Source organism: Macaca fascicularis, chromosome 2, assembly GCF_037993035.2.
Source record: "Macaca fascicularis isolate 582-1 chromosome 2, T2T-MFA8v1.1".
Lineage (NCBI taxonomy): Eukaryota > Metazoa > Chordata > Mammalia > Primates > Cercopithecidae > Macaca > Macaca fascicularis.
In genome coordinates, this window is record NC_088376.1 from 165,589,833 (window position 1) to 165,609,515 (window position 19,683).

Sequence of the window (19,683 nt, forward strand, 5' to 3'; positions counted from 1 at the left end):
TGTTCATGCCCACAAATTTCAGACTTATATACTATACTCAAGATGTACTTTTCTCTGCACTTTAAGTCTTCCTCTTCTAATGACTAGATTGTTGATTCATGTATGGAGGTCTTAACACACTGGTTTTAGTAACTGACATAGTGTAGTATGTGCATAGTCATGGTGACTCGGTCAGGAAAAGCGCACACAGTTAGAGATGGGCATAATGGCTTCTAATGCTGGTGTGCAACATGTTGCATCCACATCCTTGGACTCGTCTCTTCTCTGGGTTTTGTAGTCCGGAAAACCAGGTTCATTCAAGGACTGTCTGCCTCATGTAATTATGGGGATGATATGGGAAAGTATATTCATGCACATTATGGAACATATTAACTATGAAGCACAAATAATTGCATTAGGTTACTTTAGGGACTCTATTCTGATAGGGTGTTGAAAATAATCATAAGAGGAAAGCGAATTGGGGGATATAACGATATGAAATAAAGAAATAAATGATGGAGAAGACCATAGGCTCAGAATGAGGCTCAAAGCTGTAGCATTAACATGGGAGTATTAATTTTCCTTAAAAACTTAGTGTTTTTGCTCATGTCTGTAACTCCAGTGCTTTGGGAGGTCAGGGTGGGAGGATCACTTGAGGTCAAGAGTTTGAGACCAGCCTTTATGAGAAAACAAAACTCTGCTTTTACAAAACATTAAAAAATTAGCTGGGCATGGTGGTGGGCACCTGTAGTTCCAGGTTCTCAGAAGGCTGAGGTGGGAGGATCACTTGAGCCCAGGAGTTCATAGTTGCAAGGAGCTATAATTTGATCATGTCACTGCACTTCAGCCTGGGTGGCAGAGTGAGACCCTGTCTCAAAAGAAAAAATAAAATAAAATGACAAAAAACTTAGAGTTTTAGACCATCCTGTATGCCTGAGAAAAACGTTACAAAACTTCACATACTGCAGTAGCAGATTTTGATAGAGAGATTGGAACAGTGACAAAAATTTTATTCTTGTCATTATTGAAAACAGTAAGCCATAAACATGCATTACAATTGCATAGTATTATTGATATTATTGTCAGGTGATGTGTGTAGGAGTCTCAATTGTTAAACAAAGTTTGCATTCATTGGATAAGGGGATCTTGTCCATGAAAATGGAGGGCTGCCTATAGTAGGTAATTCTGGGAAACTGCTATTCCAATCATTTAAATGTGTTGGCATTAATTTTTTTTATTTTTTATATGTAAGGTTAGGGTAGGGGTAGGGAAAAAAGAAAGTAGATATCCTGTGATAAATATTTGCAGAAATTCTTATATCTACTTCTATGAATCCTAAACACTTTAGTGGCATTCAGACATAGTTTTGTATTTGTATTGCTGTTATCACTAACCATGGGTAGCATCTTCTTCTCCTTTTCCTATAAAGTATATTTCAGCTTATTTTCCATTACAGCCAGTTCCCTGTTCAGCCATTATGACAGATGACCTCTGAAAGCAGCCCTAAATGGACATGTAAACATGATATGTGAATACAAGTAGTTCTGTCTGATATTTCCTTTGTACACAAAGTTTTCTTCAAGCAATAGCTAAAGCTTTTTGCCCTTTTCAGACCCTCCAATCCTCAGCAGGTTATTTTCAGTGAAGTGATGAGAAGGAAGAGTTCAAATAGGATTGATTTAATAGAGCTATGATGTGAAAAATCTCGCAACATATTTTCTGCCTGAAATGGCCAATCATGGAAGCATTAAAATCAGAGTGGGGAAGGAAGCGAAGGCATCCCAGAGAAGCACCCAAATTAAAGAATGATAGCACCTTGCCATTCCTGTGTGGAGAAATAAAAGTGTTAAAGAATGAGAAATAGCAAAAGAAACACTTGAAGGAGTCATCATCTGTGAGCTACAAACAGCTTCAGCCATAAATTTAGTGCGAGAAAATGTCCCCACTACCCTCTCTTCACCAATGACCCAAGAAATTAAAAGAAAACCTTCATGTTTCTTTTGTGCATCTATCTCCCTACTTCCTCCAAAGAATACACTCTCTCTTTCTTACCTGTATTTTGTTCCTATTATCACAAAATTTTATTCTCTTTAATATTTCAATAATGTAATTGGCTTGTTTCTCTTGTGCTATTCACTATTCTCAAAGAGTATTATTCATTTACACACTCTTTAAAGCTGCCTATCAGGGCATGACAAATCTAGCCTGAGGGCAGAGACTTTCTGAGAGATTCCTTCCAAAGAAGGATGGCAGTCATGGCAGCAAGCATATGAATTGCAGATCACTGAAATCGAATATGGGATAACTAAATAAAATGCTACAAATAAGTCCTGCTAGAATTGTGAGGGTGGGTAGTCCTGAATCTTTGTGTGCTTGCTTCTGTCCCAAGGTCACTTGGTTATTAGTGACATGACATGCATTCACAAAATACGCAGGAAATTGCTTTGCAAATCAGAATTCTAGCTAATACCCTATCTTTATTATAGTAAATATGTGGTTATGGAAGACTGCACAAACAGTACATTTCTTTTTTTTTCCTCTCTCTCTCTCTCTTTTTTTTTTTTTTTTTTTTTTTTTTTTTGAGATGGAGTCTCACTCTGTCACCCAGGCTGAAGTGCAGTGGCATGATCTTGGCTCACTGCAACCTCCGCCTCCCAGGTTCAAGCAATTCTTCTGCCTCAGCCTCCCAAGTAGCTAGGACTACAGGTGCACACTGCTATCCCCAGCTAATTTTTTTTGTATTTTAGTAGAGACGGAGTTTCACTGTGTTGCCCAGGCTGGTTGTGAACTCCTGAGCTCAGGCAATCCGCCCACCTCGGCCTCCCAAAGTGTTGAGATTACAGGCGTGAGCCACCGCACCCAGCTAAGATTTCTTTAAGCATTAAGAAAATAAGTAGGTATAATCCCATCCCTTGGAAGGAACTAGATCTTTTCTGATGTCTACCCTTTCAATTTATGTATACATATGGATACATTCTTTTTAAAGAAGATATAATACCCTGTACTTTTATTTATAACCTATTTTTACTATAATAGGTTGAGAAGTGCAGGAAGGAACTGGAGGAAACATATGTATATAGATCTTTTCAGAGTTTGTGACTGAAATGCTGGGATTCAGGTTGAAGGAAGAAGAACAACTGAATAATTAGTGTCTTTGAGATGGTGAAAATGAATAGAACGTACGGAAAACTATGTGGAACTGGACTTTGATGGCATGAGGGCCACTTTTGTTGTAGCAGGAGGAAGAGGGGTGCGGACACTGGCAGGTTGACAGACAGATCCAGTGATAAGAGAATGAAGAGAGTCCATGTTGGTGACTTGCCCTGGTGTTTCCTAATGAAATCTGAGGTAACGTCTTCAGGTGACTGTAAATGAAAAGGGAATTGTAGGGACTTTGAGGAGAGAGGGAAAAGTATGAAAATTTTCTTGATGAATAAAACTGAATTTTCTAGCACACTACGGTGGGATTGCTGGACATTATTGAGTTATTATTTAAGGTTTATGATTATGCAATTAAAATGAGTTAGAGGATTAAAGGTGTGATTTTTATGAAATTTTTAGCAGTGATGTTTAGCTGTTTAGGCACAAATACAGGAAAGGTTAATGGTATATATAATACACTCAAAGTTGGAGTTTTACCAGGTGACTCTAACAGAGGGAGGTGAGAGCATTGGCAAAGAGAATGTAAACAATGACAGGTAAGCAAACAATGGAGACAGAGGAGGATAAATAGTATATGTAGGAAATGAAAGAACTGTGGCAATATGAGTATCACAGCACATGGGGGTGGGGGAGGGGGATTAGAAGAAGTAATTAAATATTAGAATGTTTAAAATTGAGTTTCTCATAAGTACAAAGTCTGGAGTGTGCCCTTGACAATGTACTTGAATTGGTGAGAGGATGTGGAGAAAATGGAGCCTTGAAGGAAAGGAGAAGCAGGTTGAATGATTCATTAATGTGGATATTGAATTCACTATGAATAATGGCAACAGTTGTGGTGGAAAGGAGTTATGTGGTAACATTTTTCATGAAATAAAGGAAGTGACAAGGAGATAGGGAAGTAACTGTAGCCAGTAAGGTAAGACTGTGATTTATCCAGATGGTGGACATCTTAAAGGAGTAGTGGTTTTTATAAGGGACGAGGAGGCGATAGGCTAGAAGCCACAAGGGGAAGCAAGGAGGACACCAGCCTCACTTTCTGGCCTTGAGGTAATGAGATATAGAAGAGAAAACACAATCACTGCTTGAGGTTATAGAAAAATTTTGTTCTCAGAGGAAAAGTAGGTTTCAGCTAAGATAAGGAAGTAAAGGAAATGTTTTGAGACATGAACAGTAGAAAGCAGCTTGAGGAAGTGAGGAAAGGATAAAGATTGGGTCTGAATAGGAGATGAACTGAAAAATTTAGAGATGAGTCTGGGTGAAAACAAATATCCAGTGAGGTCTAGGTTAGCAGTGGTGACTGAAGCAAGCAAGAATAAGAGACACAGGTGGGACAATCCTTATGGATCTGAGATGGCTTCTTTATGGGACTGTGGCTCCCTGGCGCCTAGCTCAGGGTGATGAGACTGCTTAGGCTTTACAGTCCCTAGACAAGGGCTAGAGCTGAACCAATGCAGCATTACTTCATCTGTTTTATATATGGACTTGCTCAAAAAGTTTTGTTTGAAGAAAGTGTCACGTGGCTTTACAAAGTTAAAAATACTGTTTCAGGTCATCAAGCATAATTTACGCAAATCACTGGGTAATCCAGAAAGGACCAAATGAAGTTTTAAATGTTTATCATTTTTTACCATGTTTTCTTTCTCACTGAATGGTAGATTTGATCATAATTGGGTTTGCGGGTAGGAATTGGAGCAGAGGAAGCAAAAATTATCAGGAGACAGGGTGACTCCCTGTCTCCTGGTTGAATAAGCAGAAAGTTCTGACTTTGTTCTTCTTGTCAGACAGAATGTTGAATCTCTTGTCAGGGAATTGCATGGCAAACTGTGGACAACCCTATCCATTAGGGAAGATTTATACACATCAACTTCCATTCCAGGCTGAAAAGAGGGTTGAGAGCCAGGACAGACATGTCTGAATGGTGTCAATTCACATGTAAGTTGAGATACGTCCCTCTCCCCTCCCTCTCCACGCTGTACAGCAGATGACAGCCGTTTCTATTAGCTAACATTTCATTCCGTGGACAAAGCTTAGGCGCTAAGACAGGCCATTTTATTCTTCCCTGGACTAGTTATTTTCCATCATTGAGACAGTATGGCAGTGACATCAGGACTCTCAGCCACCCCCGACCTCCTTCTTCTCCTTTTTTTTTTTTTTTCATCCAAAGGAACAACATCTGGATAATTAGGATGATTAGCATTCTTTTATAGCTAGAATTCTTGAACATTTGTGTTGGCTGAGATAATGGAATTTCCCCTCACATAATCTCCTATTTTCAGCAATGCTGAGAAACATAATTTTCATATTATGAAAGCTCAGTCTTTCCTTTTGGGGTAAAAATTCAAGCTATCTGTGAGCATAGATGAGAAAAAGTGATTTTCTAAATCAACACCTGTCAGAGAAGTTTCTCTTTCAGAAGTTTTCTATAAGTTACTCTAATTTTTATCATGATTCTTAATTGATCCCACTGTTTAGCCAGATATAATTTTGATGTTCACTCTTTGTCCTTTCTACTGAACTTACATTCTCCTTCTTATTCTTCATGCTTTCTTAGGAAGCACTTCCTTCCAGATAACCCCTAAACCAGGTTATGTGTTGTTGCTATTTGCAGTAGGAACACTATTTTTTCCTTATCACTTATATAATTTTTGGTTATTTATTTAGTTATCTATATCTGTAGGTCTATGAGGAGGAGTACATACCTTGTTCATTTTTATATCCCTGGTATCCTGCATAAAGCCTAGATCAAATATATGCTTAATAAACATTTATTGAATTAATAAATACCATATTTTTGAATTTGGAAAATTCGTATTTGTAAAATTCCATCATGAAACTGACTATGAAGTTATTTCAAAGTATATTCTCTTACCCGCAACGGGTTAATATGTTTCAGAACCTTAGGTCAATTTCAGTACTAGGTATTCAGAGGGCACTCAATGTTGTTAGATTGCACCATGGGAATTATTGTACAATGTGTATCCAAAATTGGGAAAGGTCAAATCTGGAAAAGTAACCAAGTCTTTTGAAGGTTTAAAAGGAGTGTCATAGTTATATGAAATTTTACTAGGAAGTTGTTTTCTGTCTGTCTTCTTTCTTCCTCCATTGTGTCTGAAGAAGTTAAACAATTTTGTTATAAGAAACTATTTTTATTATGTTATTCAATGTCTAGTGAGTATTTCTCAAGAGAAAAATTTTAATCAAGAAAAGATACACTTATTCAGGAAGTAGACCCCTTTTTTATCTTCTGTGAACTATTTACTGAACTTGAAGGTCAGGATCCAGTACTGATGCTTAGGAAATCAAATTAGACACCGCTGTGTTAAAGAACGAATCAAAACTTGTTTCATAGCAAGGCAGCTGTTCTGCATAAAGGCAGGACTATGAGTGGCAGGATTGTGGGTCATGTGGCAATCCAAATCTTAAAACAAGGCTGACCTCCACTCTAGATAATCAGAATAAAATCAGAATTCAGTGCAAATGCCAGTGTGGGAATAGGATCAACGGGTAAGGAACAGGAACAGGTAAGCAATTCAGATTTTTTAAAAGAAAAAAGACGCAAAGAGCTTGCGTTCAAATGAATGAGAGCCTTCACCTGCCTGCCTCTTTGAAGCCCATAGTTACAACTGAATCAGGTATGATTTGGCAACAGATGATGTTTGCCATACCCTGGCACTTGCCATCTAATCTTTTCAGTCATGGAATTCAACCAGAGAAGAATATAACCCATGTAACAAATAATTTGATATATAGGTCCAGAGCAGAAGTGCTACTGAATATTCTAAATTTAATATGGCCAATGAGCCTACATTTTAGATCTTATATTTTCTTGGGAGCTACATTATTCTCATTTTAACACATATTGAGGACCTACAGTCTTCTGATTGCTGAGATACGTACTGGCTCTAGTACCCTTGAGCTAAAGAAGATTATATTCTAGTAGAATGGGAACAAATGTATACTGTTATGTATACATAAATTTATTCATAAATTTCAATATAGTATATAAAGAGAATATGGAGAAAAAGTGCTATACCCTAATGTAAAACTTTGTAATAGGCCACTTGAGCATAGTACCTAAACGGATTTTTTTAAGGATTCATATGATTTAGCTTTGTGAGGAAGAAGGAGAAGCTAGTCTAACTAGAGAGAATATTATGAACAGGGTATGGAATATGTGTGTGTGTGTGTGTGTGTGTGTGTGTGTGTGTGTGTGTGTGTGTGGTGGAGTATAGGGTAACTAAAAGTAGCTCCAAAGAATAAAGGGAAAAAAAGGAGAATTAATCAAGCCTTAGCTGATAAAATGGGCTTTCATGGTATATTAATGAACTTGGAATTTATCCCAAGGCAAGGAATTAAGTATGAATAATGTGATGTCATATCTTCATTCAGGTGCCTCTGAGGAGTAGATATATGAAGAAAGCAACACAGAATAATAGTCCAATGTAGTAATCTGGATTGGAGATATAAGGACCTGGAGAAGAGGTTATTATTTTTTAAGGAGATGTCAGAGTAAGAGACATAATAGATTTTGTGTCACGAACAATACAATTATTCTACTGTTATTATTTTTGTGGTTTATTACAAGATATAAAAAATTTATGTTAAGATAATGTGTTAGTCTGTTGTCTCATTGTTATAAAGAACTGCCTGAGACTGGGTAATTTATAAAGGAAAGCGGTTTTATTGACTCACAGTTCTTCAGGGTTGGGGAGGCCTCAGAAAACTTACAATCATGGTGGAAGGGGAAGCAAACATGTCCTTCTTTACATGGCAGCAGGAAGGAGAAGAATAAGGGAAGTGCGGAAAAGCCCCTTATAAAACCATCAGATCTCATGAGAACTCACTATTGGGAGAACAGCATGGGGAGACCGCCCCCGTGATCTAATTACCTCCCATGAGGTCCCTCCCCCAACACATGGGGATTACAATTCAGATTACAATTCAAGATGAGATTTGGGTGGAGACACAGAGCCAGAGCATATCAAATATATTTAGATAAATTGGATGACAGGTATATGTGTTTGTTTGTTTTTAAGTTACTAAGGTGTTTGAGGGGTTATGTGTTGGGACGCATATGAGAATCAGGTCAAGAACAGTAGTTATATTCTGAACTGAAAAAAATGGGCTTGGATCTGTGTGTAAGGAAAGAGATGAGAATAGAAATTTGTTTATTTCCTTTGCATAAACTGAGCTAATAGAAACCTTCAGTTGACAGTTACCTGTCTGCAGAAGAGCTTCTACAAAACAACTTTTAATATTCCTATGGTATCAGTTTACACCTTTTCTAATATACGGTTAACACTTGTAACTGCGGCATGTAGAATCCCCGAAAATTTACATTTTCTTTAGCATTTGAAGATGTCATTCATAACCCATCTTACACTATTTTTGTCAAAACTGCAGCCATCATTCTTTTAGCTGTTTCAATAATTTGGAAACACCTCAGTGTCTATCAGTAGATAAATGTATAAAGAAAATTATGTATGTATGCACAATGGAATATTACTTTGCCATAAAAAAGAATACATTCTTGTCATTTGCGGCAACATGGATGGAACTAGAGGTCATTATGATCAGTGAAATAAGCCAGGCACAAAAATAAAAATATTTCATGTTCTCTCACTCATATGTGGGAACTAAAAAAATTTGTCTCATGGAAATAGAGTATAAAAATAATAACTAGAGTCTGGGAAGGGTGTGTGAGTGGATGAAGAGAAGTTGATTAATGGGTACAAATATACAGTAAGATAGAAGGAATAAATTCTAATGATTAATAGCAGAGTATGGTGACTATAATTAACACCGTTTTATATATTTCAAAATAGCTAGAAGAGAGAACTTAAGGTGTTCCTAACACATAAAAATTATAAATATTCAAGGTACCATAAACACTCTGACTTTATCATTGTTCATTTTATGCATATGAAAAAATAACATGTACTTCATGAATATGTGCAAATATTATGTGTCAATAAAAATTGAAACAAACAGCAAACAAAACTCCAGCTCTTATTCTTATAGTTGTTCCTTTAAATGCAAGGTGTTCTTTTTCTCCCCTCTAACTTCTTTCACTTTTGATAGTGTTACTAACAAAACCCAGATATTGTTTTCTTTGTATTTATCCTACTTGGGATTTATATGGCTTCTTAAATCAGTGCCTTAATGTATTTGATCTGATATAAAGAATTATTTGCCAGTATATCTTCAAGTATTACTACTGTTTCTCTTATCTCTTATTCTGCTGTATCTGCTGTTAAACCATGTGTCAAGTTAATGATTTCGGTTATTACATGTTTAGTTCTAAAATTCCTATTTCATTGTTTCCTATAGATTCCAGTTCACAGGTGAAATTTCCCATCTTGTCATCTATTTTCTGAATATATTTGGCATAGTAATTTTAAGCCTATGTCTAATAGTGCCGATATTTATTTTTATCTATGGGCCTGTTTCTATTGTATTTATATATTTCTTCTTTGTGGTTTTGATCTTGCATTCTTTGCACACCTGGTAATTTTTTACTGGGCACCAGACATTGTCCATGTCACATTTTAGAGGCTCTGGATAAAATTTTACCTTCCTCCAGTGAAAATTTTGCTTTCCTCTGGAAGACTGATTAGGACACATATCTTAAGCGTTTTAAATTATTACCTTACTAATCAGACTTTTTAGACATTTTGTTTCTAATCATTCCTCCCATGAAATTGTAATGTCATGCCCCAGATAGACTGCATATCTGTTTTTGAATGTCTCTATATTTGTGCTTTATACATAAAAAGAGTAAGCATAAAGCTTATTCTTTTTTATTTAATACATGATTAAGAATGACTGAATAAAAAGAATAAGTTAAAAGTTAATTTAGGCCAGGTACGTTGGCTCTTGCCTGTAATCTCAACATTTTGGGAGGCTGAGGTGGGATGATCACTTAAGGCCAAAAGTTCACGACCAGCCTTGGTAACAAAGGGAAACCTCATCTCTACAAAAAATATTTTAAAATCAGCTGGGCCTGGTGGTGTGCACCTGTAGTCCCAGCTACTCGGGAGGCTGAGGTAGGAGGATCACTTCAGCCAATGAGGTCAAGGCAGCAGTGAGCTGTGTTTCTACCACTGAACTCCAGCCTAGGCAAGACAGAAAGACCCCATCTCAAACAAAACAAAACAAGAAAACAAGACAAATGTTAATCAGGACAAATAGCTAATGCATGTGGAGCCTAATGCCTAGGTGATGGGTTGAGAGGTGCAGCAAACCACCATGGCACATGTTACCTATGTAACAAAACTGCATGTTCTGTACATGTATCCCAGAACCTAAAATAAAATAATTTTTTAATGTTAATTTAACAACTAAAAAGCTCTTAACATTTAACTTTACAATTGTGTTTTCTGAGCAACTTTCAATGTATTATATATGCAAAATTCGCAATTTATATAAATACATAATAATAATAGCAATACACATTAAAATCATTTAAAACTAATGTTTCTGCCAAAGGTAAAACAACTGAAAAAATCATTCCTTAAAATTATTTTTAGTGAATTTTTCTTAACTTTTACATGATATGAAAAAATAATTTTTAACTTAAGTAGTGCCAAATACTCCTTCAGATATTATTGACACTTGTTCTTCTAAGCATGTGACATAATTAATGATGGGTTGAATAATTTTCATAGAATGTAATTATAAAATTACATTCATTTTTATTACATTTTCAAAGTCCAAGTCACATGTGAATACACCATGGATCAAACGTCAATAACATCCATAAAGTAGTCATGTTTTAGGCTCCTGCAATCTGCCTCTGGTAATATGACTTTGAGATTTAACAATCAATCAAAAGAAAGTCACCCCATCACAGATAACCATTTAGCTGAGATTTGTAGAACTTACCTTGCATACATGTTGTTTATCTCCTGTGAGCTTATTGTCAATGTTGCTCATGTGAAGCCCAAGAAAACCTGATGAAATAAAATAAGTATTAAGGAATATGATCTTGTTGAGTAGAGTCAAGGTTTGGTGGGCTACAAACTAAACATCCAAGATTGTTTTTCTTACTATCCGAGGACCAATCTTCACTCCCTTGGAAGCGATATCACTCCTATTGAGAATGAATGAATTAGGAATTGATCAGCTTGACCCAATAAGGCACTGAGGTGATTTCAGGCTAATTTTCTGTCTTTGTGAGTGCTCTTATTCCTAGGCTGTAGATTTTCAGAGTTCTCAACAAAAAGCCTGGGCTGTGTACCCTTCCTTACCTGGCCCTGAACTCCCATTTTTGTCTTCTCAGCCCCTGGAGACTATTGAAGGCTCTGCTTAGTTTTGTTCTCTCTTAGTTGCCCTTTTTTTTTTTTTTTTTTTCCCTTTTGGCCTCTAGGTCTCTTGCCTACTACTGCTTAGAAAACTTCAAATACAAAAAGTGGCATATAAAGATGGGTTCACTTGTCTGAGGTTCCCTTTTTCCTTCCATCTCAGCCCCCTCATATCCTGACTGCCTTGCTAATCCTGAACTTCAATTTTCATTTCCCCAGTCTCACGAGCCTGTCAAAAGTTTTGAGCTCCTACTTTCTGCTTGTGCTTTCAATCCTGCACAGCTTACAAACTGGCAAATGCTTTGAGGGGAAAAGCAGTGGAGGATTTACTTCAATGTGTTTACCTTCTTGGAATCTTGGATCATTATATTCTGGCTGCTGTGGTTGCTGTCTGATCCATTCATATGTGTTTTGTATTTTATGGAGCTTTTATGGTTGTTCACAGTGGGAGTGTTAGTCTGTTACAAGGTATTTTGTCATAGCTGGAAGCAGAAGTCTCAATCCAATGATGTGGATTAGTTGGAAGTTTGATTAGCTTCTGGCTGAGGAGACTGAGAAGAGCTCCAGGCAGATGTTGTATGAAAAAAAAGTGTGAATGTCGAGATAATCATTACAATTCTTAAGTTTATTTTTTTCTCTTTAAGTAAGCCTCAAATATGTTTCATGGCATCCTTATTCGAATGAAAATAAATGATAAAATGGAATTAATGTAAAATGTTTGCTTCATACACACCTTTAAAAACAGATTGTATATCTGAAGCACTACCATTCTGTGTCTGATCAGAGTGATTGCTCTATTTTCATAACCAAACCTGGAAGGCTAAAGGTTTCTTGATTTACCTGAAATGGAACAGTAAGAGACAGTATGTCTATATGTGACGTCTTTTTTTCTAATAATTTAGGATTGGTTTCTACACTAAGACTTTTCTAATTCGACCACCTATTAGTTGCCTTTTTTTTTTTTTCTTTTCTTTTATGCTTCTGGTCTAATTCTTTGTCAGCAGTCATAAATATAAGGTTCATTTTAGGATTTTCTTGGCCCATCTTTATCCATGGCTAAAGTACAACATTGGACTGTTCCTCAAGTCACTCCTAGGTGCTACTTTAAAACTGTTTCATCTCCTCACTTCCTAATACTGTTTTTCACTAGTTCTTTGGAAGGAGGAGGTAGAGTGTTTTCCTGGTCAGTCATAAAAGTGTAATGCTTTTGCCTTCTCTTCAAGGCCTGGTTATAGCAGCACCTAATTCCACAGATGAAATGTTATCTTGTGTATTGTTATGAAAAGCATTGACAATAGCTTTTTGGATTTCTCGTATTTGAAGCGTCTCATGAAATAACTCAAGAGTCCAACTTATTTTTTCAGTTAATACTTTGGTACTTTTACAGTAGCTATTATCTATGTGCATGTTTAATTAGTATATTATAATAGTTTTATTAAATAAAGCCATTGACTTGATAGACTTCGCTCCAGATTCTTTACTAAAAACTGTTATTATTTATTCATCCATTCAACATTATAAATTAAGCCATTCTGCCTGTAACCCCAGCACTTTGGGAGACTGAGGCAGGAGGATCACTTAAGGTTAAGAGTTTGAGACCAGCCTGGCCAACATGATGAAACCCTGTCTCTACTAAAAATACAAAAATTAGCCAGGCCTGGTGGTGCACACCTGTAATCCCAGCCACTTGGGAGGCTGAGGCAGGAGAATCGCTTGAGTTCGGGAGGCAGAGGTTGCAGTTAGCCAAGATCGCGCCACTGCACTCCAGCCTGGTCGACAGAGACTCCATCTCAAAAAAAAAAAAAAAAAGCCCATCTTCTCTTTTAAAAGTTTCTCTTCTAGTGGAATGAATGCAATAACAAAGATATTGCTCTTGGAGTAAAGAAGACCAAAGACCCAACTACCTGGGGAAACTGAATAAGGCTGCAAAAAGAAGACAGGATATGTTTCTACTGGAATTGTCCTCTTATAAGGGAAACAGATTAAGGAAAAAGATAAGCAGTCAAGGAAAGGACTAATTTTAAAGACTGAGTGTTTTTCTAGTTTTTGGACCAAATAGGACCACTTCTGCTTCTGTTTCCTGTACCTGCTCTGCCTTTTGGAGTTTGGGGCCCTGTGGGAAAATGATGAGCAAAGGACAAAGGCTATCCCCACAAAAAGAGAATGATCAAAGACCAAAAAAAAAATAATAATGGTTTGAGGAGGCTGTTGTTACATGATTCTTTGGAGACATCTGAGAGTAAAACTAACCAGCCTGCATGATGGGATCAATCCTCTTGTGAAATATTCATTCCCCTAGGTCACAGTTGAATGACAAGAATTTTTGAGAAGAATGTGTGTGTGTAGGGAAAATATTGATAAAAATTGGGTCTAATTCTTTTTTGTCCAGAGAGACTTTATAGGTCTTATCATTAACACTTCCTTTCTACCATTCCCTTGGATGTTGAAACACAAAGGTTGAGTTTGAACCCCAAAGTTAATTTTATTATAAGCACTGAGAGGGAAAAATGAAAAGATTATCACCTATTTATACATTTTTCTACTTTAATCACAATTAAAAGGGAATCTAAGTTTCCATATGTGCAGAAGACTAGATTATTTTATTTTATTTTATTATTTATTTTATTTTTCAGTCTCGCTCTGTTGCCCAGGCTAGTGGTGCAATCTCAGCTCACCACAACCTCCACCTCCCAGTTCAAGTGATTCTCTTGCCTCAGCCTCCCAAGAAGCTGAAATCACAGGTGCACGCCACCATGCCTGCTTAATTTTTGTATTTTTATTAGAGAAAGGGTTTCTCCATGTTGGCCAGGCTGGTCTCGAACTCCTGATCTCAAGAGATTCTCCTGCCTCAGCCTCCCAAAGTGCTGGGATTGCAGGCATGAGCCACCATGCTTGGCTTTTATTTATTATTATTATTTTTTATTTATTTATTTATTTATTTTTGAGACAGGGTCTTGCTGTGTTTCCCAGGCTATAGTTCAGTGGCATAGTAGGCTTACTGCAGCCTCAAATTCCTGGGATCAAGTGATTCTCCCGCCTCAGGCTCTGGAGTAGCTAGAACTACAGGCATGCACCACCACCACGCCTGGCTGATTTTTTTTTATTTTATTAGAGACGTGGTCTCACTCTGTTGCCTAGGCTGGAACTGTAGAATTTTTAAAAATACATATATGATAGCCATTCAAATTTGTAGAGATGCACAAAACTTTGCTTCCTAGGAAGGCACAATGATAATTTCTATCTCGAATCAAGACTATTTAACAGTAGTGTAATTTATGTTCCCCATTTATTTAGATTACTGGTGTTCTGTCCTGTTAGTGTCCCCTTTGCTAAGATATTGGAAAATGTCATAAGCTTAATTTCTATTTACTTCAACTCAGCATATTTTGGGGTGGACCCTAATATTTGCCTATAGAAATTTTCCCATATTTTAAAACTCCAGAAAGAAACATGAACTCTGCTGTGTGTCCTATAATGTCTAGTTATCTAATATTGACTGAAATTTCAAGTACAAAGAATCTGATAATTATTTCTGTTGTAGACAGAATATTTCTGAAAGAAATTGATTCTGATATTAGCATTTTTTTATTATGGCATGCAAAACAAAAACCTCCAAAATTATTTTCTCTAGAACCTTAATCCCAAATATAAGTTCTCTGTACCAAATTTTCCCTCCCTCCCCTACCAATCTCCCTTTTAGTTCTACTTTATTTCAGTAGTAGAAATAATGCTTTCTCATTTGATGGGCTTCTATTGTAGAACCTTAACAACTTATGGCCCTTTCTTGTTTAGGAGTCTGTTTCCAGCCTTTTCCCAAAAGTATGAATTCTTTGAAGGCAGAGACTATGTTGCATTAGTCACAGAGATATACAGTAAAAAATGTGGTTGGAACTCATTCATCTCTAGTTTTCCTTTTCTTCTTCCTCATGCAAAATCTTTTTTAAGCAGAGATTCGAAGCAAAATGAACTGTGTAAATGGAGGCAAGGTAATAACAAACAAACATAATTCCTCCAGGCACCAAGAGCCAATGTATAAACCATTTTTCAAACAGTATTTTACATTATTCCTCTTTTTAAGGCTGAGAAAGGATGAACACACGAGAAACACCACCTTGATCTTTTAGTAATAGTAACTTCTAACTAACTAGTCTCCACTGAGAAATCATTCACGGAATTCCTGGGATGTATGAATACTTAGAGTGTACATGTAAGACCACATAGTTAGAGTTTCAGGAAAGGGACTACTGTAGAAAGAAAGGATATTATCTTAAACTGGTGGATTTCTGTAATTGACAACAACTTGATTTCATTTCTTTCAATAAAGCATAATGCTCAAATTCCTGCTGAATCTTCATGATTATTCTAGGAACTGTAACTCTAAGTTTGAAACCTAAAGGATTGTTGTATGGATTATTTTTTTCATTTTTCTATAAGACTTTAAATATACAATAGGAGTAATTAAAGTGCTGAACCTTTCTAATCATGTTGACATAACGGGGGAGCTGCATCACATAGCAATTCACATAATAACATTTCTAGTGTCTTGTCAGACTGACTAAATAGACTATATTATTTTTATTTATTTATTTATTTATTTATTTATTTTAATTTATTTATTGAGGTAGGATCTCTTTGTCACCCACGCTAGAGTACCGTAGTATGATCATGGCTCACTGCAGCCTCAAACTCCTGGGCTCAACCGATCTTCCTGCCTCAGCCTCCCAAGTTACTAGGACTACAGGCATGCACTACCAAGTCCAGTTAATTAAAAAGAAACCAAAAAAGAAAACTTTTTTTTTTTTTTTTTTTTTTTTTTGTGGAAACAGGGCTTTGCTATGTAGCCCAGGCTGGTCTCAAATTTCTGACCTCAAGCAATCCTCCCATCTCATTCTCCCAAATTGCTGGGATTACAGGCATGAGCCTCCATGCCCAGCCTGGTGATACTGTTTATTTATGCTAAGACATGTATAAGTCTGCATAAAGCATACAGTCTGATGTTGAATCTAGAACAACATGTGAACAGGTCACACTAATCTGAGAAAAGACTGCCGTGAGGAAAATAAGTACTCCACACTGGTATCTTAGTCTTTACATGGTATTCTCATGGTTCTGCCTGGATTTCCTTCAGATCTTTCCCTATTGCCGCCTCCACTACTCACTTTTTTTCTTTTATAAAATCAATTTCATTTTATTAACTTTTCAATTATTTTCTCATTATTTCTATCACCTCCTTTTTTGGTTTTCTGTTTTGTTACATTTGTCTGTCATCTCCCTGCCTTCCATTTTATTCTTTTATTTCCTCTTCTCAAACACTGGAGTAATTTTCCCTTGCGACTCTTCCGTATTGCAGCCAATCTTAGGATTGCATAACAACCCATGGACAAATAAATCTCCAGAAACTTCTTTTTTCAGAAATCAGATAAGAAGCAAGACCCAGTAGAAAGAAATCTGCTGGAGTTTGATCCAGTGTCCTATCTCAAGATTGCTATCCTTTGCAAGTGTGGCTTCTTCACCTTCCTGTGATGTCTCCTCTATTCCTGAAGCTGTGGCTCAGAAAGAACAAGACCAAACTCCCAGAACAGAATGCCAAACTCTTTTGAAAGTGAAGCAAGATATTCAGCAGTGGCTTTTTCAGGACCTCCAAAACTGCATTCTGTTTTAGAATAGCTGTTTAAATACCAGCTTAGAAATGCCAGACCTTTCCTAAGGACACAATAGTAAGAGATTCTAAAGCAAAGAAAGTTGGCAATACATCTTCAATCATGCTACTTAAAAAAGTAAATCATGCTTTATAGATCTAAACTTGGCCTTTCCAAATACACGTGTCTGCCGACACTGGTGATTAATGGATGACACTGAAGCCTGGCACCACGGGGCCTGATTAATGGCAGTGACATCATGACTTTTAAATATGCTATTAATGCTGGAGCCCATGACAAATGCAAATATGACACGTGGATTTTCATGGCATTTGCATAGATGCAGAAAAAAATTTTTAAACCACCTTTCCCCTTAGGTTAATTACTGACTTATAAGGCAGCATCTAAGGGCAGTGAACTTCACTTCTTCTGCCTTATTTGGGAAAGATCTTAAATTTTTCTAGAGGTGTTGGAGAGCTATAAAATTTCATCTCTTCTACTCTCCTAAGCTGACTCTAGAATATAAATATATCTATAGAATTCCTAACCTTGGATGTTCTTTCAGAAACAGTATCCTAGGGATTTGAGTGCTATACTCAGGAAAATTAAGTCAAACCTTTGTGTTCTCTATTCGGTTGTCTTTTTACACCCTCACTTGCCCCAGAGAGGAAAGAGGAAATAAGGGGAAAATCATTTCATCATTACTAGCCAAGAGAAAAATGCTTCAGCCTCTTCTTCCTGAAGCTTGGAGTATGGATTCTTAGCACTGTATATCTTTCTGGATATAGACTTAGCTCTTCCTAAGAATCCTTACCAGGATTCGACTCCACTTCCAGGGTCCCCTCCCCATCAGATATGTTTGCATGTGGTGTATCTGAAGAGTGTATGCACACACTTGTACCTCATTCTACATTGAGTCACCAAAAGACAACTACCAGGGTGGAGCTGACCTCATATAAGATCAGTTCTAAGAAATGTCAGCAGGGAATAATAGTGGCAGATGAAGAAGAGCGCTTGAGAACTTTTAAATTCCCAGTGTGACATAGGAAAGATAAAGAATATCCAAGGATCTTTGGGTCATCCTCAGGTTGAGGAAGGTATATTAAGCTTTCAAGAAAGATCAAGGCGGTTGGAGAATAGAGCTGTAGAAAACTTTAGAAGTAGAGAAGTAGAAATTGGTTGGAGTGGTACTTTAAACAAAACTACACACAGAAAATGGTAAAAAGCACTATTAGTTAAGGGATTATTTAGCACCTACATCATGGATAAAATTCACAATTTCCTCGAGGTAGCTGTGATTGTCCTCATTTTTTCTATATGAGATTTGGGATGCTGAGAAGGTAGTTAAATTGTTGAAGGATTCAGAGCTTAGAAATGGTAGACTTGTATCCATGTGTAGGTACGTCTGACTTTCTCGATGAAGCTTTATTAGTTTTTCATTACATTGCAGAATATATGTAAAATTGAAATGATATTATTTGAAGCATCTGAATCACTGAATCATCAGCTAGGGGTACATCCTATTTCCAAAGACTGGGTCAGGGCCAAGGGTATATTTCTGAGATCATGATCTCTAAGATCTTGTTTAGTTCTAACATTCTGTAGTTCTATGACAATTCATCTCAATGAATACTATATCCTAACCTTTCTCTCACCCCACTGCCCTTTTCTTTCACCTCCTGCTCAGTCTGACTGCCCTCCATTACTAAGCTGCATTCTTCATTTTGACTACACAACACACATGATTTTAAGAGAAAATAATTGGTTTCTAACCGCAGGTATAGTAATTGGCATTCACTACAGTCTTGAGCCAGTTGGGGTAGTTGTGACATTATAAGCAGAGAGCTTGACCTCTGATTCCAGAGAACAAAAGACTTGGCAAAGAGACTGTTTGTATGCAAAAAGTTAACCTTGTAGGGACAGAAATAGGAGACAAGGATAGCAGGAAGTAGACAGCCTAAAATGCAAGGAAATGGATTTTGCCTCCACGACTTAGTGTTTTGTGTAGGTTCTTCTTCCCTAAATGTCTTGAATATTAGCAAAGCCCAAGGGTACTCACCAACACAAAACACTAAAAATAAAAAATGGACAAAAACCCTTAAAACTAGCTTAATCCACTTATGCATTTTTTTTTAATTTTCATTTTTTTGAGACGGTGTTTTGCTCTGTCACCCAGAATGGAGTGCAGTGACACAATCATAGTAGCCTCCAACTCCTGGCCTCAAGCCACCCTCCCACCTTGGCCTCCCACAATGCTGAGATTATAGTTGTGAACTACCATGCCCAGCCCACTTATATTATATCATTTTTTGTTTTTAATTGTACTTTAAGTTTTGGGATACATGTACAGAACGTGCAGGTTTGTTACATAGGTATACATGTGCCATGGTGGTTTGCTGCACCTATCAAATTGACATCTAGCTTTTTTTTTTTTTTTTTTGGAGATGGAGTCTCACTCTGTCGCCCAGGCTGGAATGCGGTGGCGTGATCTCAGCTCACTGCAAGCTCCGCCTCCCAGGTTCATGCCATTCTCCTGCCTCAGCCTCCCGAGTAGCTGGGACTACAGGCGCCCGCCACCACGCCTGGCTAATTTTTTGTAT

At 37.0% G+C, this 19,683-nt stretch overlaps 1 long non-coding RNA gene across 2 annotated transcripts in view; it reads right to left on the reverse strand.

Moving 5' to 3' along the window:
• Window positions 1-19,683, reverse strand: part of LOC135969408 (uncharacterized) — a 70,446-nt gene that overhangs the window by 25,401 nt on the left and 25,362 nt on the right. For both annotated transcript variants that reach the window (XR_010584652.2, XR_010584653.2), the window contains exon 2: window positions 11,026-11,093. This is a non-coding gene — a long non-coding RNA (uncharacterized lncRNA). The remainder of the gene's footprint in view (window positions 1-11,025; window positions 11,094-19,683) is intronic.